The sequence below is a fragment of the Podarcis cretensis genome (assembly GCF_951804945.1).
Source record: "Podarcis cretensis genome assembly, chromosome: 1".
Classification (NCBI taxonomy): domain Eukaryota; kingdom Metazoa; phylum Chordata; class Lepidosauria; order Squamata; family Lacertidae; genus Podarcis; species Podarcis cretensis.
In genome coordinates this window covers 132,011,083-132,036,000 of record NC_137170.1, presented here as the reverse complement: position 1 = coordinate 132,036,000, position 24,918 = coordinate 132,011,083, and the positions used below count along the sequence as shown (strand labels likewise).

General features: G+C 42.6%; 1 protein-coding gene across 2 annotated transcripts in view; it reads right to left on the bottom strand.

Moving 5' to 3' along the window:
* Nucleotides 1–24,918, bottom strand: part of PARD3B (par-3 family cell polarity regulator beta) — a 652,714-nt gene that overhangs the window by 620,022 nt on the left and 7,774 nt on the right. The window lies entirely within an intron of this gene.

Sequence of the window (24,918 nt, the reverse complement as noted above, 5' to 3'; positions counted from 1 at the left end):
TTCCTTTCGTTTTTACTGCTGCACAGCTCATTTGAATCCCCCCCCCCCGGCATCGTAATGAAAGCCTTCCATTTCTGATTGCAGTGTTCTAAGGTGATATTTGGTGCTTTTGTTTATGCTGTTTTTTTGCGTTTTTGTTTGTGTGGCTTTTTCATTTTTGTGACAGTGGCTGGTTTTTCCTTTTATGATTGATTGATTGATTGATTGATTGTGGAAATTGATAAAAGCCCCGCCCCCAATCCAAACAATGACTATCATCAGTGCAGGTAATATAAAAATTTTGATAATCTACAATAATGTCTTATTTATTTGATAGTACAGAACATTGATTATTGCTTTCATTTCATGGATCAATGATCTCGTTAGAAAGTAAAATTCATGTTAAATCACTGTTTTAGGGTTTTTTAAAAAAGTCTGGAACGGATTAATCAGTTCTGCATTACTTTCTATGGGAAAGTGTGCCTTGGTTTTGGAACGCTTTGGTTTTGGAACGAAATTCCAGAATAGATTAAGTTCGTGAACCAAGGTTCTACTGTAGTCCCCTGAAGACTCCTATAGTTCCGGAGAAGGAAAGCTGGATAGATCACCTCATGCAGGGATTTACTGACCTTTGGGATCTGGGCCTGGGTCAGGAGGAAATTGGAGTTGTGGGGACCTGCAGATTTGGAGGGACTTTGAAACACGTCCTGAAATATCTTTTGGAATTTAGTTTTAACCACGGAGATGTGGGTGACATGTCGAGAAGGAATAAAAACATTGTTAGGTTGGAGCTCCCTCGAGACCTACTCTTCAGCATCAAAGAAAGGAAATTAAGAACAAGATCAGCAGAAGACAAAGTAAAGTGTATGTATAAATGCGAAGAAGACTTGCAGAAGGGACCTGGAAAAGAGTTAAAAGCCTCGGACAGAAGAGCACCAGGTTGATGGACTATATGGAATTGACGGAAATGACTGGCAGAATCCGAGACCAGGGAGAAGAGACGGTGGAAGAAGATTGGAAAAAGTTTAAAGTTTATTTATAGAAATATGGTAAAATTAATGAGTGTTAGAAAAATGTTGGAATGAAATTATATGGCCTTAATAGAAGTGTTATAAGGAGTTAAGCATAAATAAGTATTATAGTATTAATGGAAAATAAGGTTAAAATAAGTTAAGATATTTATATGACAGAAAATAGTTAAAGATGGAAAGGATTTGCTGAAACAATTAATAGAAGTGGAATACAAAAAGGGAGGTGAGAGGAAGTCGATGAAACAAGGGAATGAAAGATAAGGCATTGAAATGGTATGATGTATGTTTTTAAATTGTTTTTGTTCTGTTTTGTTTAGTTTAATGCGTTAATGTTGTGTGATGTATTGTTTATATATTGTATTGTATTGTTTTTTCTTTCTTTTGTTTTTTCTTCTTTTTTTCTCTCTTTTTCTTTTTCTTCTTGTTTGTAAGGTTTAAAAGTAATAATTTTTTTTTTTTTAAAAAAGACTCCTATAGTTCCACACAATTCTTGTGCAACCGCTTGAAAAGCATCGTTTGATACCACCGCAGCGTAGAGTTAATAGGGTCATTTAGTAAAAACATTTAATGGGCTACTCTTTTGAATAACTTCTAAACTCCTAATTATGGGAATGGCAATTATCGCCTGCAGCATGACATACGTTAGCATATGTGCTAAGCTACAGTTCTATCTATAGTTTCAATCAAGACATCATACTACATTTTTAAAAGAGGAGACATTTGAAAATACCTACTTAGTTTAATTCACCTCGGCACTTCAAATGAATATTGAACAGCAATATTTAATGTGCGTGTGCTATTTGCCTAAGGGCTGAGACCCATGTTTAGAATCAAACTATTCCAAGGTTGTTTATGATCACATTTTTTTTATGCAAAGAGCAATGCTTTCAGGATTATTATGTAAATATTTTCCTCATCACATATATATTTCTAAAAGCTAGTCACCTGAAAATATATATATATATATATATATATATATATATATATATATATGAAGCAGGCATTACGGTAGCTTATTTAGACAAATTTAAGTCACCTCTTGCAGTGAAGGCTGTTCAGGAAAATCAAATCACCACCAATAATTTTACTTCACCTCTAAGCACTAACAACGCAAAGCTCGTTTCTAGACTCACAACACAGCAAAGGAATAGGAGGGGAAGGGGATATATATTAACACAGCATTCCATGCTGATTACAAGTCATGATGTTTGACAGAAGATGTAACATGAAGCAAGAAGCAGGGCAATGAATGAATACAAGCAAGGATAGGGGTAGCTGACGCACAATGGCCACTCAGGTTAGGTCAGCTGCATTCGGCTTCTCTTCTTCCTGGACTTCCTTCGTTCCAACTGGTCATTATAAGAATTACGGTGCAACTTTAAGAATGCTCCATTCCATCCTCCATTGCATGGCAAGTCTCCCCCCCCCCCCGTGAAATGAAGACACAGGACACTTTATTTAAGGTTAATGGGCGTAAAAGGCCACAACTTTATGGATTACAGGATTTGAGAGGTATTGGCCTTAGGCATTGGTTCCTATCGACTACCCGGCTTCAGCCCAATTGCATGAAGACTGGGAAGGGTTAACCACCGAAGCAACTGGAACGGGGAGGAGAGGAAAGTCCCCGGGTGCGCCAGCCTTAAATGTTCCAGGCCATGCCTTCCCAGCCTGCCGATTGGCTGGCCGGGGCGATGACGCGTCCGAGGATTCCCCTACTCTCGTGGGGGCTGTTGGCCAGCCCCCGCGTGCGTGGGGAGGGGGTGGACCCGCAACCCGACCTCCTCTCCAGCTCCAGTGGCTTTCTCATCCTTCCCCTTTTCCGTCACATGTTTCAGATTGCAAACCTGTGACCAGGGACTGTTGTTTTGGTGTATATTGTGTAGGGGACTTTTTCTATCTTTATGCAGTGGCGTCGCAACAGGGGTGGTGTCGGGGGGTGACAAGAAGGCGCCATGGAGGATCCTCCGTTTGTGTCTGCAGCCACGAGCAGAAGGATCCCGGTGCCGGCGCCAAACCGCTATTTACAGCACATGTGTAGCGTCGCACGCATGCGCTGTATGTCGACATTTCGACATGTGCTGTATATAGCGGTTTGCCGCTGGCGCTGCTCCAGCACCATACGGATGCTGGTGGGATCCCTCCGTCACTGCTACAGCCACGAGCAGAGGATTCCGGCACCATCCATACGGCACTGGAGCATGCCGCTGACAAACCACTATGTACAGCACATGTGCGCCGTCACTACCTATTTATCTACTTGCACTTTGACGTGCTTTCAAACTGCTAGGTGGGCAGGAGCAGGGACCAAATAATGGGAGCTCACCCCGTCGCAGGGATTCGAACCGCCAACCTTCTGATCAGCAAGCCCTCGGCTCTGTGGTTTAGACCACAGCACCACCCACGTTCCTCAAAAAACATGAGTTAATTCATGGCCTCACTTTTCCTTAACAGCTAAGTTGTCATCCCTTAGAAACGAGAATTTTCCTTGTCTATGCATAATATATTAACCAATCCCTGAGCTCATGGAATAGAGCAAATTAAAATAATACCTATGGCGTATTTGTTGCTGTGTTGGCCCTAAAATGCCAGAAACAAAAACAGGCAAGTTGGTATCTTTTATTGGCTCAACAAATGCTCAAAAACGGGAATGTGTATACATATCAAACAATTACCAACAATATATAAGAGTAGATATCATTTTTATGGCTGGATCAGAGCATAGTCTGCTCCCACACAAGTCTGCTCAGAAGTTCCAAAGAAACCACAACTTATAACAGAGACTTTTATAGCTAGGATCACTATAACACGTGATCTACATACCCCTTTTAAAAGATAAATAAAACCTCAATCCAAAACCAGGAAATATGCCAAAATCATGAAAAATAAACTCACTCTAGATAATGTGCATGTGATGCTAGGATTTCAGCCAAGAGAAAGAGTATTATTATTAAATGGCTTCATTATTACAAAAGGGATGACATAATCAGAAAACAAATGGAATTCCTCACAGCCTCCAAGTAAAATGATATGAAACCAGTCTTGTTTTCAGCCGAAGTGCAATAATGCATTTCTAAATAGGTATCCAGTAACAACTTGATTGTGCCAAACATCTGTTTGGATACAGATGTCATGAAATCACTTTTACACTACTTAATTAATGTAGATACATTAATGAATGTCTTTTACAGCAAGTTTTCAAAAATCCTTAATATGCAAACCAGGTAAACTGTTGGGTTTGCATGTTGCAATGAATGAATCAAATGAATTCTGGGAGCCAAGGTGGCTGCTTCCAGGAAAGAATAATTCTAAAAAAGTGTGGCATTTGCAATATTTTTAAAAATAAGTAAACAAAAGTCTACATAAAATTGTCTTAAGTTATGGTGTCTGTATGGATCCAGTAGCAATCCCTTCCTTCTTAATATCCCAGAATTTGATGGTCGTTTTATGGGAAATATTTTCAAACCAGAGGGAGTGTAGAATTAAAATGCTTTGAAACAGGATTATTATTATTATTATTATTATTATTATTATTATTCAGTATTGTTCAGTATTTCTGCAGTTTCCTCCCAACAACCCAGGGTGCTTGCATTCAGTAATCCTTATTACACTGCTAGACTCACAGGAAGATGTTTTGCTTCATGAACTAGCTTTCGTCAGTTCTGCTTTTAATTACTGTATAGCTGTTTCTCTAAGCACAGGTGTTACGACCAGTTATGTGACCCTGCGTTAATGATGGGAAGGTTTATTTCAGCTCTCACCAGCGTCACAAGCTCTCAACAAAGAGAGGCTTGCTGGTGGCTTTCAAAAGGTGTCGCCAAGTGAACTGGCAACCAAATGGCTAGTTTTCACAACAGCGGAAGAAGAAGAAGAGTTTGGATTTGATATCCCGCCTTTCACTCCCCTTCAGGAGTCTCAAAGCGGCTAACATTCTCCTTTCCCTTCCTCCCCCACAACCAACACTCTGAGGTGAGTGGGGCTGAGAGGCTTTAGAGAAGTGTGACTGGTCCAAGGTCACCCAGCAGCTGCATGTGGAGGAGCGGAGACGCGAACCCGGTTCACCAGATTACGAGTCCACCGCTCTTAACCACTACACCACGTCGGCTCTCAAAGCTAAAACTTAGGAGGTGCTAGAATGGAAGGCATGTGGTGGTCTTTGCTTAGTCCACATATTGAGTTCACTGGTTCTTTTGCAAAAGCTAATACCATGGGTAGGCAAACTAAGGCCTGGGGGCCAGATCTGGCCCAATCGCCTTCTCAATCCGGCCCACGGACGGTCTGGGAATCAGCATGTTTTTACATGAGCAGAATGTGTACTTTTATTTAAAATGCATCCCTGGGTTACTTGTGGGGCACAGGAATTTGTTCTCCCCCCCCCCCAAAAAAACACCAAACATATAGTCTGGCCCCCCACAAGGTCTGAGGGACAGTGGACTGGTCCCCTGCTGAAAACGTTTGTTGACCCCTGGCTAATACCATTGTCACAATTATGTACACAGTAAGCCCTCAATTTAAGTTCCAAAAGCATCCACAGTCGAAACCCATGGGTTCAATGGTGCGTGGGATTGCCAAAATAATTTTTCCTAGAATCCTGCTCTCTTCCAACTCTGGGTGGTGAGGGGAACACATGTAAAGTAGAATGCACACAAGTTAAAAGGTGTGCAAGTTGTGGTCTTACTGTGTTCAGTCCAGAAAAACCAAACCTTGTGTTTCTTTCGTGTGTTTCGGAAGACAGAAATTCCAGCGCAGCATAAATATTTTCGCCATACAAATCTGTCACCAGACAAGGCACCACAGCAAAACATGTCCTCTCCCAGTCACCTCAGATGGTAGGGACATTCTCAAAAGCGCACTAGAAATTGGCTAAAATGTACACAGGAACCAACAGTATTTTAAGTACAGTACCTGATTTCCAAGTTATGTGGGGCTTTATAGGTGAATACCAGCACTTTGAACTAATTTTGGAAAAGGAGAAGGGACCAGCAGTTTCATTCCAACATCAGGAAATACATTTCCAGTGACTGATAAGGACTTTAGCAGCTACATTGCGCAGAATGTTAAGGAGGGAGAAGAGTTATCAGGGTTGGAATCGTCAACTGACCATTTATGACTGGTCATGTTCCTGGAATATGGAACTTATGGAATCCGGAATCTTATGTGATGCCCCATCTTTCATTGCATCGCCATGGTGACACATTTATGACATGGCTTTCTAAAGAAAGAATGTGTACCTCTGCATGCACATAGACTGACTTTTGCCTCTAGTTATGTGTTGCATTTTATTTTGAACGAAGTTTTTTATTTATTTATTTATTTAATGGGGCTATTCTTGGGATTCCAGAATAAAAGACGAGAAGTGCTGTGCCTCAGTGGTTGCTCATACAATGGTACCTTGGTTCTCAAACTTTATCCGATCCGGAAGTCCGTTCCAAAACCAAAGCGTTCCAAAAGCAAGGTGCGCTTTCCCATAGAAAGTAATGCAAAATGGATTAATCCGTTCCAGACTTTTAAAAACAACCCCCAAAACAGCAATTTAACATGAATTTTACTATCTAACGAGAACATCGATCCATAAAATGAAAGCCATAAACAATGTACTGCAGTCGCACAGTCAATCAATCAATCAATCAGTAGCTGAACTGGGTCCCACACAGTCACACACAAAAAAAGAGCAACAAAAACAAAAATGCAAAATAAATAGCAAAAACAGGCAGACCTCAGTGTAGCACTCAAATCGGAGCACGTTCGGCTTCCAAAAAATGTTCGCAAACCGGAACACTTCCTTCCAGGTTTGCAGTGTTTGGGTTCCAAGTGGTTTGAGTACCAAGGCGTTTGAGAACCAAGGTACCACTGTATTTACACAACACGATCTGATACATGTAGCTGATTACAGTATTTGGATACATTAATTTCATGGTTTGCAAACACTTGTCTCAACTGGGTTTCTTTCAGCAACATCTCTCTTCCCTTTACAATCAAGGGAGATGTGGTCTCATCACCCTCAGTAGCCACTGATGCCTTATACTTTCTGAAATGGATCATGGACCCCTTTGGAGCCTCTTTGATCTCAGTTGGCTTCAAGACATCTAAGTTCCAACTTGAAGTCGGTGGGATTTTGCTGTTGTACCATTACGCATTTGAATGTATTGCAATGTTGAAGCCAATTGCAGTGGAATGGGAAAATACCATTTTTTGAAAGTGTGAATAAATGTCACAATGGCTAAATGTGTGTTCATACTTCCCTGCTCTCTCTATGTGCCCAGGTACTCTATTCTGAACTTAAAAATGGAAAGCGTAATACTGGTGGTCAACAAAAGAGGTTTAAAGACTGTGTTAAGGCCAATTAAAAAAAATGTAGTATAAACACCAACAATTGGGAAACACTTGCCTGCGAGTGCTCCAATTGGAGAACAGCCTTTACCAAAGGTGTCATGGGCTTTGAAGACACTCGAACGCAGGACGAAAGGGAGAAATGTGCTAAGAGGAAGGCACACTTGGCAAACCCTCACCGTAATCAACTCCTACCCGGAAACCCATGTCCCCACTGTGGAAGGACGTGTGGATCCAGAATTGGCCTCCACAGTCACTTACGGACTCACTGTTAAAACCGTGTTCATGGAAGACAATCTTACTCTGCTATGAGTGATCGCCAAAGAAGAGGAAGATGTGCCCAGGTACTTTCAAGCATGACAGCTGCTTCAGAAGCCAACATCACCTGCCTTTTTAAAAATTATTATTCATAAAAGTTTATATACTGCTTGATGGCAAATAAAAATCTCTAGGCAGTTTACAAGAAATTATTAAAATTATCAATAAGAACACTTATAAACAAGTGATTAAAAACATGCAAAAGATAACTAACACTAACAAAGAGATTAAAACATGTCAACAACATGAACAGAAACAACAGAAACAGGTCTGTTTCTGGACAGACCTGTTTGAACAAAATTAGAATTAAAATTAAGCATGCACCAATGAGAGTACAGTGGAGAAGAGGAGGAGGAGTTTGGATTTTATATCCTGCTTTATCACTACCCGAAGGAGTCTCAAAGCGGCTAACATTCTCCTTTCCCTTCCTCCCCCACCACAAACACTCTGTGAGGTGAGTGGGGCTGAGAGACTTCAGAAAAGTGTGACTGGCCCAAGGTCACCCAGCAGCTGCAGGTGGAGGAGCAGAGACGCGAACCCGGTTCACCAGACTACGAGGACAACAGGCAGGGAGTTCTGAAGTACAGTGGTACCACGCAAGACGAAATTAATTCGTTCTGCGAGTTTTTTCGTCTTGCGATTTTTTTCGTCTTGCAAAGCACGGATTTTGGAAAAGCTTCAAAAATCACCAAAGTCTTCAAAAACCTCAAAAAAGGCTACCACACCGCGTGCTATGAGTTGCTCCTCGAAGTCAAGTCGCAACTGCACCCCCTGAATGCACGGTTTTAAGAAAAAGGAAACAAACTTGCAAGACGTTTTCGTCTTGCGAAGCAAGCCCATAGGGAAATCCGTCTTGCGAAGCAACTCAAAAAACGAAAAACTCTTTCGTCTTGCGAGTTTTACGTCTTACGAGGCATTCGTCTTGCGAGGTACCACTGTATAGAGGCTGGCACACTAAAATATAGAATATAGGCACCCTAAATATAGAAATGAGCAAACCAGTGATATTTTAGAGAGCAGGCTGGCAGGCAGGGCCCATTACTTATATCATGGGAGCCTACCCAACACAAAACACTGTTGCTGTATGTAGGTTTTGTTTTATTTGTTTCTTATCTTATATTTTGAAAATGTACATCCAGGTTTTTTTTCTTTATTTTCTTTATTTTGGGGGGGGGGGAGGGGGGCCAAGAGAGTAGAGCCCCAAGCTATAGCTTATTTAGCTTATCACTGCATACATAGTAGAAAAATATCCAACGCTTGTCTTATTTCACTGGACAACTCCTAATGAAATGGAGTTAAAGGTAAAGGTAAAGGTACCCCTGCCCGTACGGGCCAGTCTTGACAGACTCTGGGGCTGTGCGCCCATCTCACTTAAGAGGCCAGGGGCCAGCGCTGTCCGGAGACACTTCCGGGTCACGTGGCCAGCGTGACATCGCTGCTCTGGCGAGCCAGAGCCGCACACGGAAACGCCGTTTACCTTCCCGCTGGTAAGCGGTCCCTATTTATCTACTTGCACCCGGAGGTGCTTTCGAACTGCTAGGTTGGCAGGCGCTGGGACCGAGCAGCGGGAGCGCACCCCGCCGCAGGGATTCGAACCGCCGACCTTTCGATCGGCAAGCCCTAGGCGCTGAGGCTTTAATCCACAGCGCCACCTGCGTCCCTAATGAAATGGAGTTAGAGGTAAGCAAAAACTGAGTCCGCTACCAATCTAAATTCCATATAAGATAATCAACATTGCTTGAAACTTCTCAAGGCTATTTTGTTAAAGGGGTATCATTAAGTATATGGCTTTTAGCAATAAATCCACCTTAGTTCTTTCTCAGTATTTGAAATAATCAGAGCCCATTAATATGTTTTCAGGATGCCAGTTGTCAAACACAAGAAACCCAGGCTCCAGGAAAAGATATACAAAGCTGTCATTACTGAATTAAAGACAACCAACCACCTCCCGATTTAATTTGTTCATGAACCTTAACAACTTTGTAGAATGTATTTTTGTGACACTATCAAGGTGGCAGCCATTGTTCCAGATTTATTTGATGAATCAAGCAGTCAGTCAATCTAAAACCAGCATACAAAAGGTTCTGCACAGCTCACAAAAGAACGGGGAGGACACACACAATCATTGCAGTGTTCACGTTTGAACAATGGCTAAATAAAAAGGAGTATCAAGGATGCAGCCATCTAGAAATGAGAGAGTATTCTTCACATTATCTACTCCAACCGTTAAAAGATGAAAGGTCAGAGGTTGGGCTCTACTTAGTAATATGCTAATTTCGAAGCCAAAGCCATTTTTTTTAAAAAAAACACCTGTCAGGATCATAATAAAGCAGACAATTCATCAACAGGTTTACCTTCTCCAGATTATAAGGTATAATTTTAACACAGAGACACACAATATGCATCTAAATTAAGATCCAGCACTTTATTTACCAATGCAAGCCACAGCAGGGCAGGGAGTTAAAATACAGGCACATTTTTATTTTATATATATATATATATATATATATATATATACACACACACACACACACACACACATATACACACACACACATATTATATATATATATATATATATATATATATATACACACACACACACACATACACACATGCATATATATATATATATATATATATATATACACACACATACATACATATTATAGATAGATAGATATCTATATTAGATAGATAGATAGATAGATACATACATACGGTACATCTATATAGATGGCTTTAGCATTTTACAAAACTGGGAGTAATAATAGTAATTCTGCCAGCTATTTTGTAACATATTCCCACTGGCGCACAGGAATAATGCAATCAATGCATGGCATTTTTTAAATGCTTCTTCCAGTAATTACTGTTGTCACTCAACATGAATATTCCTTAGCCATTCTTCCTATCCCTGGGGAAACTTTAGATCAAAGCTGATTTCTGGTTGATGCACTTTGTACAGAAATAAATAAGACCGATTTTAAACCCATAAGCCATTGTGCCAGCAGAGCAGTGCACAGGATAATGGATCTCACCATTAGCAATGCCGCTATTCAGGCCACTGCAACCAACCAGCATAGGATCTACTATGCCAGTGATGTCCTATCTACAAGGCGTAGAAGCCTCCTAGGCCAATTTTACACTGAAGAAACAAGGGGGAAAGGTTCTCTAAGCAAGTAAGAGAAAGTAACTTTTAGCTCTGCCAGGGACAAAACACTTTTGCAGATGACTAGAGCAACGGAGGATCTCAGCAGAAGTCAAAACGCTCACATCCATGTCAGCAAGAATTAGGGTACCAAAGCAGTTATTAATTGGGGGGGGGATGGGGGGGTGTATGCCGCAAAAGTAAACCAAGGAAATCACTGTGGTTTACCAAATAACATATGCGAAATTCTGGGTTTGAAATCCATGAGATCATTTTGCGGTATAATTCTATTTTTTTTGGGGGGGGGGAATATATAGCTGTACGTCTTTCTCATTCAATATTATGGGACAAAGTCTTTCATTTATAGGACTATAGACTCTATAGACTTTTCTCCGCTCTGACTCGTATGCCAACTATGACCTTTCCTTGACAGTGATACCACTGCCTCAGCAATCCATGCACTGGTAACCCCCCCCCCCCTCAAATGACTGCAATGTGTTGAATATGTGTTTAAAGACCATCCATAACTACAATTTGTGAAGAATACGGCAGCAAGATTTCTACTTGAGTCCTGGTGCTATATGTACACATTACACCAGTGCTTTATTCCCTCCATTGGCTAGGTCCATGTCTAGGTTCACTGCAAAACGATGGCTTCAACATCAGTCCTTTAGGACTTGGGGTACATGAAGGATTGCCCCTTTCCCTACACAAACACACATCTCTGGGCCCCAAAATAAATAAATAAATAAATAAATAAATAAATAAATAAAATAAATAAATTTATTATTTATACCCCACCCATCTGGCTTGGCTTCCCCAGCCACTCTGGGCGGCTTCCAACGAAACATTAAAATACAGTAATCCATCAAACGTTAAAAGCTTCCCTAAACAGGGCTGCCTTCAGATGTCTTCTAAAAGTCTGGTAGTTGTTGTTCTCTTTGACATCTGGTGGGAGGGCGTTCCACAGGGTGTGCGCCACTACCGAGAAGGCCCTCTGCCTGGTTCCCCGTAACCTGGCTTCTCGCAGTGAGGGAACCGCCAGAAGGCCCTCAGAGCTGGACATCAGTGTCCGGGCAGAACGATGGGGGTGGAGACGCTCCTTCAGGTATACTGAAAATCATCAGCTGAGCCTCCCTCCTTTGGATGGCCCCTCAATCTGAGACAGAAAGAGGGAACATCAGTGATGCCCTCAGTCACAGGATTCCTTCCCCTGAGAAGTCTGCCTGGAACTGACATTATTCTCTTTTCAGCATCTGGCAAATACCTTTTTGTTTTTATTTAACACCATTCTCCAAGCTGGTTTAGAACTGAATTAACATCTTAAACCCTGCATTTCCTGACTAGTGTGTTGCTTTAGCTCTGCAAGGATGTTTTACGATTCCGTCATTTTAGGATTACAACAGAATTTATTTTACTTTTCACGTTATCACCGGTATTTGTGCTTTCATAGTTGTTGTTGTGCCGATTTTATTATTTTGAAATTGTTTTAATTGTTCATTGCCCAGAGAAGTTTGCGATGGGGCAATTCACACATACAATAAAAAAGTAAGTAATAAAATTCATACTGTGAAAAGGGTTCTCTCCTTAAACCTGGCAAGCAATCACCAGCAACTCCCACAAAAGCATGAGGAGCTGTTGCACGAAGTGATACTTGAGCTTATTAATATGCTTGTCATGGTGAACGAACTTTAATGCTGTACAGCTTAATTAAGATTTTCTATTCAAGAAAACATATTGATGCAAGGGCAAATTAGAGGGTTGTTAATGAACTCTGATCCATAAAGGATAAATTAATATTTAGTTGGGTATGAGACAGTATAATCTTGAACATGTCTGAATAAGTTGCATCTGAAAACTCCGCCTACAGTTTCTCATGCTACAAGAACACAGATAATCCTACTCACTGGGAAAATTAGAAATAACTGTCTTCATCCAAGCATGGAAACACAACTGAAGGAAATCAGTATAGACCAACCCTGGTTGTTACAAGAATTAATTTCACCTTCCTCTCTTAACAAATACAATATAACACAATATACCACACTGCTTTTTGCTTCTTAAAAAGAAATGCCTAATCGTGGGGAAACAATGTCCAAGACCAACCAGAGATCAAAGTAACCAGAAAACTAACCCAGAATTTAGCACAGAATTAACATCTTGTGTGTCCTGACTCCTGCCATCTTCCTCACCTCTAGTTTATTGAAAGACCCCATATAAGTGGCTCTGCTCAACCTGGGAAAGAGGGTGATATTGCAGCAAACATGTGGGTAGCATAGAATATACATCTCATTTGGTGATTTAACCTCCGCACCCCAAAAGCAGCAGGAATAGGACAATCACCACCATCCATTCCTTTGGTCAACAATGGAAATGGTCAGGGGAAGTCAGTTGCAGTACAGTGGTACCTCGGGTTAAGTACTTAATTCGTTCCGGAGGTCTGTACTTAACCTGAAACTGTTCTTAACCTGAAGCTAATGGGGCCTCCTGCTGCTGCCGCTCCGCCGGAGCACGATTTCTGTTCTCATCCTGAAGCAATGTTCTTAATCCGAGGTAATATTTCTGGGTTAGCGGAGTCTGTAGCCTGAAGCGTCTGTAACCTGAAGCGTATGTAACCTGAGGTACCACTGTATAGAATTGTACTGTACCTGCCCTCCAGCTGCACCTAACTGTTAGAATACAGTGGTACCTCGATGTCAGGGAACTGCCATCGGAGCCAGAGGAGGAGGGAGGGCTCCAGAGGGATGCCGGAGAGCGTCCCAGGAGGGAGAGAGGCAGCCCATCTTCTGGGGAAGGAAATCAGCGTAGCACCAGTGGAGAAGGGTGGCAAATGGGGGAATCGGCGAGGGGGCTCCATGACTCCTCGCTGGAGACCAGCGGGGAGAGCACGGGTCCTCCGCTGCCCACACCCTCCTTGCGCAGAAGGCTTTCGCGCAGGGAGAGTAGGCGGAGACTAGGCGTCAAAGAGCTTCTTTGCTGGAAGAAGTTCAAGAAACACCCACTGACGGATTCTGCCAGCGATTGAGACAGCCACGGATGAGTGGCTGTCCGGACAGAAAGGGTTCACCCAGGTAACCCAGCCAAGCGTGGCGCCGATTTACACACAAGCAACCCCTAGAACCATTACACTCGAGTTAAGTACTTAATTCATTCCGGAGGTCGGTTCTTAACCTGAAACTGTTCTTAACCTGAAGCACCACTTTAGCTAATGGGGCCTCCTGCTGCTGCCGTGCCGCTGGAGCACAATTTCTGTTCTCATCCTGAAGCAAAGTTCTTAACCTGAAGCACTATTTCTGGGTTAGCGGAGTCTGTAACCTGAAGCCTATGGAACCTGAAGCGTATGTAACCCGAGGTACCACTGTATTTTCAGAACTATTCTCATTTAGTCTAGTTCACTTCTTTTTTGCAGCAAAATGTTCTAACTATCCAAGTCCTTTATCTACTGTTCAGTTTCTCCAAATTCAGTCCCTGGTTCACACATTATGCTAAGCCATGGTGCATTTAATAACCACAAGTTAGCCAAAATTTGTCCCGCGGATTTTGAAACAAATCATGGCTTGTTTCCCCAGAGTCTCTATTTGCTTCCAGTTGTTCTTGTCTAACACCTTTGTAGCTTGGGGAGCACCGGCAGAGTGGGAACAGGGAAGACAAACCAGAAAGGGTGCAGGATTCAAACATAATGGCAAGCCAAGATTCATAAGCCTACACCAAACCATGGCTTCAGATTATAGCTTGCTGGCAGTAACCAAGCATAGTTATGTCGCTGGGCAGGGTTCATACATAAAATAGGTTAGAATTATATGGCCCAGGTATTAGAAACTGAGACATGAAAGATAGGAGCTAAATGGCACCTTAAACCGAGGTTATGGGAACAACAACAGAATGTCCAGGCACACTTCCTTTAATAACGAAGAATACAAAGCTGAAAAATGAATGAACTGCAGCTAAAATATTATGTTCATTTTTCACATGGTCTAGTCCTTCCCCTGCGCACCCCCCTAATATTCTTAAGAGGGTCTCTTCTCCAGTCTTCAGAGTAGCTAGAAGTGGGGTTTTAGCAAGTAGATTTAAAAAAGTTTTGAATGAAGTAATTCATAAGGACCAGGCAGGCTTTCTCCCAGGTAGACATTTGTTTGCTAATACAAGGAACATTATTGACATTTTGGAACTCTTGCAAACAAATATCAACACGAAAGCAGTTTTGATATTTATAGATGCGGAGAAGGCCTTTGATAATATCACCTGGAAGTTTATGAAGAAGAATTTGGAAGGAATGGGAGTGGGGCGGGGGTTCCAGAATGGGATAGAGGCAATTTATTCAGAGCAAAAGGCTAAACTGATAGTGAACAATGTGGTGACAGAAGAGTTTAGAATTGAAAAAGGTACACGACAAGGTTGCCCTATATCCCCTTTGTTATTTATATCGGTCCTGGAAGTGCTCTTAAATATGATTAGAGGAGACCGGTTGGTAGAGGGTATTCAGGTCGGAGAGAAACAGTATAAACTGAAAGCATTTGCAGATGACCTAGTATTGACCTTACAGGAGCCAGAGCCTAGTACTAAAAGGGTTTTGCAATTGATTCATGAGTTTGGTCGAGTGGCGGGATTTAAACTTAATAAGCAAAAAACCAAGGTTTTAGAGAAAAACTTGACTTTTTCAGAATCAGAAAGGTTTCAGAAAGAGACAGAATTAAATGTGGTCAAAAAAGTAAGATATCTAGGGGTAAATATAACAGCGAAGAACAGAAACTTGTTTAAGGATAATTATGAAAAATGTTGGTCTGAAATCAAAAGGGATCTAGATGTTTGGTCAAGATTGAAACTTTCCTTGTCAGGACGTATTGCTGCTATTAAGATGAAAGTATTGCCAAAAATGTTGTTTTGGTTTCAAACTTTGCAGATTGTGGATAAAATGGAAAGTTTCCGGAAGTGGCAAAGAGATATCTCTAAATTTGTCTGGCAGGGCAAAAAGCCCAGAATTAAGTTTAAAATACTAACTGATGCTAAAGAAAGAGGGGGCTTTGCCCTGCCAGACTTAAAATTGTACTATGAATCAGCAGCTTTTTGCTGGTTGAAGGATTGGCTACTTCTTGAAAACACTGATGTTTTGGATTTGGAAGGATTCAACAATGCTTTTGGTTGGCATGCATATCTGTGGTACGACAAGGTTAAAATACATAAGAACTTCAAGAATCATGTTGTCAGAAAAGCAGTGTTTAATGTCTGGTTGAAATATAAAGATTTATTGGAAAACAAGACCCCAAGGTGGTTATCACCAATGGAGGCTAAGGCCCCGAAAAGACTCAATATGGAGGCCAAATGGCCGAAATATTGGGAAATAATAGAAAAAGATGGAGATAATTGGAGGTTGCAGAGTTTGGAGAAAATAAAAGATAAAGTGTGAGATTGGTTACATTATGCTCAGATTAAAGAAGTTTTCAAGTTGGACAAAAAGATAGGATTCCAGGTGGAAAAATCAAAGTTAGAAACAGAACTGTTAGAATCTAGCTCTAAGACACTTTCAAGAATGTATAACTTGCTGTTAAAATGGAATACACAGGATGAAACGGTCAAATCAGCTATGATAAAATGGGCACAGGACATAGGGCATAACATCATGTTTGCTGACTGGGAAAAGTTATGGACCACAGGTTTGAAATTTACAGCATGTAATGCCTTGAAAGAAAACATTATGAAAATGATATACAGGTGGTACATGACTCCAGTCAAGCTTGCAAAGATATACCATGTGTCTGATAATAAATGTTGGAAGTGTAAAGAAGCTGAAGGAACATTCTTTCACCTCTGGTGGACTTGCCCTAGAGTGAAGGCTTTCTGGGAAATGATATATAATGAGCTGAAAAAGGTATTTAAGTATACCTTCCCTAAGAAACCAGAGGCCTTTCTTTTAGGCATTGTCGGCCAGAGTGTGCAAAAGAAGGATCAAACTTTTTTTATGTATGCTACAACAGCAGCAAGGATACTCATCGCTAAATGCTGGAAAACTCAAGACTTGCCCACACTGGAAGAATGGCAGATGCAACTGATGGACTATATGGAATTGGCGGAAATGACGGGCAGAATCCGAAACCTGGGAGAAGAACTGGTGGAGGAGGATTGGAACAAATTTAAGGACTATTTACAAAAATATTGTAAATTGTATGAATGTTAAGAAAGATGTAAGATTAGTAACAGTATGGCTTCAACAAATCAAACATAAAAAACATAAATTTAAGCATAATTGGAAGAAAAGATAAATTTTGGTTAAACAGTATTTTATAATTAAGTATTTTATAAGTGTGATTTTAAATTCCGAAATTTGAGAATTAATTTGGGGAAATTTTATCATATGAATGGAACTAATTTAATAATTTGCTAGCAAAATTTATAAGTCTAGAATGCAGGAGCAAGAGCTGAGAGGAAGTCCAAGGAGGTGCATGAAATATGGATATTTGAAAATACTATGTTATTACCTATGTCTTTGATTGTCTTAAAAAATGCTTAATAAATATTTATAAAAAACAACAAAAAAAAACAGAGTAGCTAGAAGTGGGGAGGCAGAAAATGGTCCTCCTTTCCTTCCACTCTTCAGTTTTAATCTGAAATCTTTGGTGCAGTACTGTGCCCGGAGCTCAGAAACTGCTTGCGTTCATGAAATCCCCTGCCACAAAATGTGCATAGAACAATGGGAGTTTCAGACACTGCCAAGCCGCACCATCTCACCTGTCTCATTAATTAACTTTTTGTGCTAATCTAACTTTACTTGTGTTCTTTCCCTTACCTTCCTCAGGATTCAGTCTACAAGCCAGTGTGGAAGGAGATTTAGAGGCAACTAAGTCAAGTACTAGTGATGTATGGAAGTGAGAGCTGGACCATAAAGAAGGCTGATCGCCGAAGAATGGATGCTTTTGAATTCTGGTGCTGGAGGAGACTCTTGAGAGTCCCATGGACTGCAAGAAGATCAAACCTATCCATTCTTAAGGAAATCAGCCTTGAGTGCTCACTGGAAGGACAGATCCTGAAGCTGAGGCTCCAGTACTTTGGCCACCTCATGAGAAGAGAAGACTCCCTGGAAAAGACCCTGATGTTGGGAAAGATTGAGGGCACAAGGAGAAGGGGGACGCCAGAGGACGAGATGGTTGGGCAGTGTTCTCGAAGCTACCAGCATGAGTCTGACCAAACTGTGGGAGGCAGTGGAAGACAGGAGTGCCTGGCGTGCTCTGGTCCATGGAGACACGAAGAGTTGGACACGACTGAACGACTAAACAACAACCAACAACAAAGTCAAGTACAGGCAACTCCCCTCTTGCACATGATCAACTGGTGAGCGACAATGCACACACATGGCACCAGGAAAACAGAAGCAGCAGGAGAGAGCTGGAAAGTCCTTCTGGCTTGCAGAAAGACCCTCCCAGAGTCCAAAGAGGGTGCTGAAGAGACCAGAGACACAGCAGGGCTTTGTTTTGGCTGCTCAGCCTCCCCGCCTAACAGCTGGCATGGGGGCAAGCAGTTACTGCTGCCACACTAACCTGTGCATTAGCTGTTCGACGGGGAAGCTGAGCAGCCAAAACAAAGCCCTGCTGCACCTCCAGCTGTGGGGAGGGTATCTTCATGGGCCACGCCAATTCTCAAGGGTGCTCCCCGCGTATGTGCATTTCACTCATGCGCACAGGGCGCCAGGAAGTAGCACCTGCGTTAAGTGGGGAATCGCCTGTAAAGATATTTGCATTATCCATCAATCTATCGGAGGCCCAGAATAGGAAATGACACCATTAGAAGCAAAAGCATAGTTTTACTGAACTAGTCCTGATGCACAGTTATTCCTTCTCTTCCAATACCAGCAGCAAGTTTTGTCTCTGGCAAGGACTAAATTCTTGAGACTAAATTCTTAATTGATCCCCACAGGAAATTCCATGAGGCAAAGGCAAACACTCAGAAGCCCTCTAAGCAGAAAACCTCACTGAACAGTTGCAGTTCCAAGTTCTACTTCTTTATAGGTAATTAAAGGGTCACAACTCAGGGTTACACCTAGTGGGGGGAGTCAGGGACAAGGGCTTGGTTTGGGCTGGGTGTTCATCAGTATGCGGATGATACCCAGCTCTACCTCTCTTTTAGATCAGAACCAGTGAAGGCGGTGAAGGTCCTGTGTGAGTGTCTGGAGGAGGTTGGAGGATGGATGGCGGATGAGGTTGAATCCTGAAAAGACAGAAGTACTGTTTTTGGGGGACAGGAGGTGGGCAGGTATGGAGGATTCCCTGGTCCTGAATGGGGTAACTGTGCCCCTGAAGGACCAGGTGCGCAGCCTGGGAGTCATTTTGGACTCACAGCTGTCCATGGAGGCACATGTCACATCTGTATCCAGGGCAGCTGTTTACCAGCTCCATCTGGTACGTAGGCTGAGACCCTATCTGCCTGCAGACTGTCTCACCAGAGTGGTGCATGCTCTGGTTATCTCCCGCTTGGACTACTGCAATGTGCTCTACGTGGGGCTACCTTTGAAGGTGACCCAGAAACTACAACTAATCCAGAACGCGGCAGCTAGACTGGTGACTGGGAGCGGCCGCCAAGACCATATAACACCAGTCTTGAAAGACATACATTGGCTCCCAGTGCGTTTCCGAGCACAATTCAAAGTGTTGGTGCTGACCTTTAAAGCCCTAAACGGCCTCGGTCCAGTATATCTGAAGGAGCGTCTCCTCCCCCATCGTTCTGCCCGGACACTGAGGTCCAGCTCCGAGGGCCTTCTGGCAGTTCCCTCGCTGCGAGAAGTGAGGTTACAGGGAACCAGGCAGAGGGCCTTCTCGGTAGTGGCGCCCGCCCTGTGGAACGCCCTCCCATCAGATGTCAAAGCGATAAACAACTACCTGACATTCAGAAGACATCTGAAGGCAGCTCTGTTCAGGGAAGTTTTTAATATGTGACATTTTAGTGTACTTTTCATCTTTGTTGGAAGCCGCCCAGAGTGGCTGGGGAAACCCAGCCAGATGGGCGGGGTACAAATAATAAATTATTATTATTATTATTATTATTATTACCTGCTTACTTCTGCTGGTTGATAACAGTTAACTGATTTGTATTCCCACTGGGAAAAAGTTACTCTGCTAAAAAGTAAAGAAAAGAAAACTAGGTTGTTTTGGCATTTGTTTTTGGAAAAAAATCCATGTTAACTATTGCTAATCATCTTATTTTCTTTTAAACGCTTACAAAATCAGTTACAAACTACATTCACGCAGCATTAACTCTGCTGGGTGTGTGACGTTTCTCTAATTGGATTACAGGTTGTAGAGCAACTCTAATTTCTTTTTAAAAAAACAAAACAAAACACTAAACCATGAATACAGGATTTCTGATAGTTTTGAGATCAGGCTACTAGAGATAAGGGCTCGGAAGAAAATATATATTTTTTAGTCACAGGAAAGATATAGTCCCCACAGGGTTGATGTGTGCCACCACACCAGTTTACATCCTTGTGACTGAACCTTTTCGTTACGGTAATTATCCGTTATCGACAACTTTCGATAATCAACTAAGCGTGTGGAAAGCAAGATGTCCAGGTGTCAGGATGGCGCCTGACATCTCCACCATCTGGAGGTGCATGCCTGAGGATTCTTGGATCTTGACTGTTTTCACACACGAGCTACACATCCTGTAGAATTCTATCAGCTATATTTCATCTGCACAATCGGAATGAATTTCAGGAACCCAAAAGTCATATTACAAATTTGACTTTTGAGGCATCTGGCCCAAAAATGGCAACTCAGTCTTTCGTTTAGGGGACTGTAAGGTAAAAGTAAAGGGACCCCGACCGCTAAGTCCAGTCGCAGACGACTCTGGGGTAGCAGCGCTCAGCTCATTTTATTGGCCGAGGGAGCCGGCGTACAGCTTCTGGGTCATGTGGCCAGCATGACTAAGCCGCTTCTGGTGAACCAGAGCAGCGCACGGAAACGCCGTTTACCTTCCCGCTGGAGTGGTGCCTATTTATCTACCTGCACTTTGACATGCTTTCGAACTGCTAGGTGGGCAGGAGCAGGGACCGAACAACGGGAGCTCACTCTGTCACGGGGATTCAAACCGCCGACCTTCTGATCGGCAAGCCCTAGGCTCTGTGGTTGACAACTCTGGGAAACAGGGGGTGGGGCGCCGGAGGGATCTTTGCACCACGGCGCCGGATATGCTGAAGACAGCCCTAACCCTGAGATTAAGAGTCTCCATGCTCCAGTAACTGAGCTATCACACAGTCATGCACATACACCTGTGCATAAAGAACTTCATAAAAGCACCAGCATTGCAGATGCTCTTTTGAGACTGGAATTATTACAGGGCAGTGATGAGAAAACTTCACTTTTCAGCAACGTTAAAAAAATAATAATAACCCTGTTAGAAACAAGGCTATCAGTCTTACAAAGGCATTCTGTTTTGACGTAGTCTGGAAAGACTGGGTAAATATAACCACCCTCCTCCAGGTTTAGCAGCATTATGTTTCCAAATTGTGACTATCACTTGAGAAGAGATAATGGCAGATTTGTTTCGTTTTCTGTTTTGGTCTCTCACAAGCATGAAGGAAGCCTACCTAAGGGAGGTGTGGGCAGTAGGGGCAACGTCTTCTCCAGCCCACCTCACCATGCAGTTTGTGAAAACAAGTTATTGGCTGGGATCCAAATCAAAGGTGCCATCCATGCGCATGCCAGCACAATATGTGCTAGAGGAAAGCACTTGTGCTTGGTTGCAGTAATATTTCATAGTCACATAAATACTATGCAAAAGTATACATTATCCAGGCATAAAGAAGTAAGCGGCAAGGAGATAATACAAGCTTAAACAAGACTTCTATAAATAACTGTATGATTTGTTCACATACATAATTCAGAGTATGTGTTGTTTATCCTACAGGCCCCAATTAAAAATAATACTACTACTTTGCCTTTTATAAACAATTTCAGTAAAGCAACGTCTTCAAAAATGTTGCCCATCCAATGACCTTTTAATGCTTTTTCCTTTCCTACTGTTTTTGGGGGACAGGGGGCGGGCAGGTGTGGGGGACTCCCTGGTCCTGAACGGGGTATCTGACTTTTAGAAGACGCCTGAAGGAGGAAACCCTGTATCGGAAGAAATTAATGTCTGATGTTTTGCCATTTTGTATGTGCTGTAAGCTGCCCAGGGTGGTTGGGGAAACCCAGCCAGATGGGCAGGGTATCAATAATAAAATTATTATTATTATTTATTTCCCCACTATAAAATCATTTAAAGAAGGGTATAATATTAACTTCCAGAACTCCCTTGTGGGTGCCAGTCCAAAAGGCCCTGAGAGATTCAGGAAGGTCAAGACCATGAAGGTGAAGAGATCAGCGCACACAACACTTTGGCTCGCAGGCCATATCTTGACTATGTAAGGAAGGCTGCTATAGAGCACTGTGCCTCTGAATGCCCGAATATTTGTCTCTACAGGTAGCAAGAGCACAACACTGCCCATATAGTTTTTACTTGCAAATGGTCCTTTCCTAGCTAGGTACAGCTTGGTGTATACATGCTGTACACATCAAGAGTTCAATCAGTTCACCCATTTCAATTTAAAGGTAAAGGTAAAGGTACCCCTGCCCGTACGGGCCAGTCTTGACAGACTCTGGGGTTGTGCGCCCATCTCACTTAAGAGGCCAGGGGCCAGCGCTGTCCGGAGACACTTCCGGGTCACGTGGCCAGCGTGACATCACTGCTCTGGCGAGCCAGAGCCGCACACGGAAACGCCGTTTACCTTCCCGCTGGTAAGCGGTCCCTATTTATCTACTTGCACCCGGAGGTGCTTTCGAACTGCTAGGTTGGCAGGCGCTGGGACCGAGCAGTGGGAGCGCACCCTGCCGCAGGGATTCGAACCGCCGACCTTTCGATCGGCAAGCCCTAGGCGCTGAGGCTTTAACCCACAGCGCCACCTGCGTCCCCTAATTTTTCCTATGGCACCCGGTATTCCCAGGCGGTCTCCCATCCAACTACTAACCAGGCCTGACCCTGCTTAGCTTCCGAGATCAGACGAGATCGGGCGTGTTCAGGGTAGTATGGCCGTAGACATTTCAATTTAGTACGCCTTAATAAGCTTCGAAGGGACGCAGGTGGTTAATAGGCAAAATGTTAAATTGTTTTTATATGCAACAACTGCAGCAAGAGTATTGTTAGCCCAGAAATGGAAACAAGAAGAAATTCCGACGAAAGAAGAATGGCAGACGGAAATAATGGACTATGCAGAATTGGACAAAATGACAGGAAGGATCCGAAACCTGCGGGACCAGAGATTTACAGAAGATTGGAAGAAGTATATGAACTATTTGAAAAGCAATTGTAACCAACAAATTCCGCTAGTAGGACTACAAGAAGTTTTGTAAGGAAGAATATATGAAGTGCTACAAAGTAGATAAAGACTAGAGATATTGGTTATGAGTTTTAAATGTAACAGGGAAAATAAGAAATGCATACTGGGAGATTAGATTGGAAAAATTTTAGACAGGATTGATGGAAGTCAAAAAAATTGAATAAGATGTAAAAATATGTTTATTACTGTTGAAAATGGTGTTAAAAAAACTAATAAAAAATTGTATAGAAAAAAAAGAAGGGTAGTGCTGTGGTCTAAACCACAGAGCTTAGGGCTTGCCAATCGGTAGGTCGGCAGTGACGGGGTGAGCTCCTGTTGCTCGGTCCCAGTTCCTGCAAACCTAGCAGTTCGAAGTGCAAGTAGATAAATAGGTACCGCTCCAGCGTGAAGGTAAACAGTGTTTCCGTGCGCTGCTCTGGTTCGCCAGAAGCGGCTTAGTCATTCTGGCCACATGACCCGGAAGCTGTATGCCGGCTCCCTCGGCCAATAAAGCGAGATGAGCGCCGCAACCCCAGAGTCATCCGTGACTGGACCTAACAGTCAGGGGTTCCTTTACCTTTACCTTTAATAAGCTTAGACAAGTTACTTTTTCCTTGTTTGGGGAACGCTCTCCATGACAAAAAAAACATTGCAGCTCAATGCTGAGAGACAGGCTTGCTGGCTACTTTCTACTTATTCCCACCTATGAGCAATTGAAGATATTAAGAAGTGCAGCAAAAAGGTAAGAATTCTGGTTGTTCAGCTTTAATAAGCTCACTGGTAACTTTTTAACAAGTTGTAGAGCTGGGAGTGATAATCCCATACAGTGGTACCTTGGTTCTCAACCGCCTTGGTACTCAAACAACTTGGAACCCAAACACTGCAAAGCCGGAAGTAAGTGTTCTGGTTTGTGAACCTTTTTCGGAAGCTGAACATGCTCTGTTTTTGAGTGTCACGCTTCTGATCTGAGTGCTATGCTGAGGTCTGTCTGTTTTTGCTATTTATTATGCGTTTTTGTTTTTGCAGCTTTTTTGTTTCATTTTTGTGACTGTGTGGAACCCTCCTCAGCTACTGATTGCTTGCTTGCTTGCTTGCTTGTGTGACTGCAGTACACTGATTATTGCTTTCGTTTTATGGACCAATGGTATCGTTAGAGAGTAAAATTCATGTTAAATTGCTGTTTTAGGGGTTGTTTTCAAAAGTCTGGAATGGATTAATCCATTTTGCATTACTTTCTATGGGAAAGCGCACCTCGGTTTTGGAATGCTTTGGTTTGGACCGGATATCTGGAATGGATTAAGTTTCAAATAAAAACATCTTGAAGGTCCCAGGCCACAGAGAGGTTAGGCTGGCCTCAACTAGAGCCAGGGCTTTTTCGGCTGCGGCTCCAACCTGGTGGAACGCTCTGTCACAAGAGACTAGGGCCCTGTGGGACTTGACATCTTTCCGCAGGGCCTGCAAGACAGAGCTGTTCCGCCAGGCCTTTGGTCAGGGCGCAGCCTGACTCCCTCCTTTGGCAATCTTTACAAAACTTTAGTTTATGGTTGCCATCAACTTTGATTTTAATTGATTTTTATAATGTTCTTATAATGTTGCACTGTTTCAGTGTTGTTAGCCGCCCTGAGCCCAGCTTCGGCTGGGGAGGGCGAGATATAAATAAAATTTATTATTATTATTTATTATTGAGAACCGAGGTACCACTGCACTAGTCAAAGTTCAGCCTAAAAGTAGTTGTGGCCTCTCATTGAAATGTCCCACACTTTCCTCGAATTCCAAAT